The following is a 1,267-nucleotide window of genomic DNA, read 5'->3' on the forward strand; positions in this document are numbered from 1 at the left end:
ATTAAAAGGAAAAAAATGTCTAGGAAAGACGAGAATCCACTGATTACATGCAGTAGAGGAAAAAGTGTGTTACACTGAGGCAGCAGCCATCTCTCACTTTCCTTTATTTCTCAGGGCACAAGGGCTACCATTATAGAATATCCAAATTCATTAATATGTTACTCATGCATGTTTCTGATTTCCAAGGTACGACTTAATAAAATTTTAAGAGGAATGGATTCATTAAGAAATATTGTTGAATCGCTTCTCGGCCTTTTGGCTAAGATCAAGTGTAGTAAGAAATGTTGTTGATTTTGAATACAAGGAGACTTCAAAAAGTTCATGGAAATATGGAATTATGTCCATGAAATATTGAAGCCCCTTCATACAGTTTTTTAAAATGTAATGATCGATATAACATGCTATCTATGAGGGGTTATAAAAAAAGTTGGAAAAAAGCGCCACTGGTAGAACTTTAGTAGGGCACATGTTCACACTGGGTAAGCATCAGCAACTCACTCAGAGTTAGTGCACCCGGTGGCATCACCTGGGACTGTTCTTTCTGGTCACAGAGAATTTTTTTGTAAAAGCAGTTTTGCTCAGCCCCCTTTTTTCTGTGATGGCCAATTTAGGAGAACAGCAGACAACTGTGAGATTTATTTCCTTTTCGAGAAAGATGCTGCAAAAACTGTTGTGATGTTGAACACAGCTTACAAGGACAGCACTATGGGAAAAACTCAAGTTTGAAAATGAGTGGTTTTCTCATGTTAAAAAACGTGAACTTTTGACTTACAATAAACCTCATTCTGGACATCCATCTACTTCCCAAACAAAGAAAATGTCAGCGTGTAGTGGTGCATTTGGTTCCACCAGGTCAGACTGTTAATCAAGCTTTCTATTTAGAGGTTCTGAAAAGATTGTGTAATAGGGTACAACAAAAAATGCCTGATTGTGGCAGACAGGGGACTGACTTTGCCACCACGACAATGTACCTGGTCTTGCAGCCCTCTCAGCGGGCCAGTTTTTGGCAAAAGCAGTGTGCCTCCCTTGCCCCACAGACCTTACTCACCTGACCCCACTTCTTGCAGCACTTTTTGTTTTTGAGAATGAAGAGGGACATGAAAGAACAGATTTGGGGACTAGAAGAAGTGAAGAAAAAGCAAGGGAGGTGCTGCCAGCCATCCAAACAGATGAGTTTGAAAATGTTTCCAAGAATGGCATTGCAGTTTGACAAATGCATTAAGTATCATAGAGAGTACTTTGAAGGTGAGTAGGTTATTTTGTAAAA

At 39.5% G+C, this 1,267-nt stretch overlaps 1 pseudogene; it reads left to right on the forward strand.

Annotated features, from left to right (window-relative positions):
* The first annotated feature begins 239 nt into the window (after positions 1-239).
* Positions 240-400, forward strand: LOC142428261 (U2 spliceosomal RNA; annotated as a pseudogene).
* Positions 401-1,267: the final 867 nt, after the last annotated feature.

This window comes from Tenrec ecaudatus, chromosome 15 (genome assembly GCF_050624435.1).
Source record: "Tenrec ecaudatus isolate mTenEca1 chromosome 15, mTenEca1.hap1, whole genome shotgun sequence".
NCBI classification, from domain to species: Eukaryota; Metazoa; Chordata; class Mammalia; order Afrosoricida; family Tenrecidae; genus Tenrec; species Tenrec ecaudatus.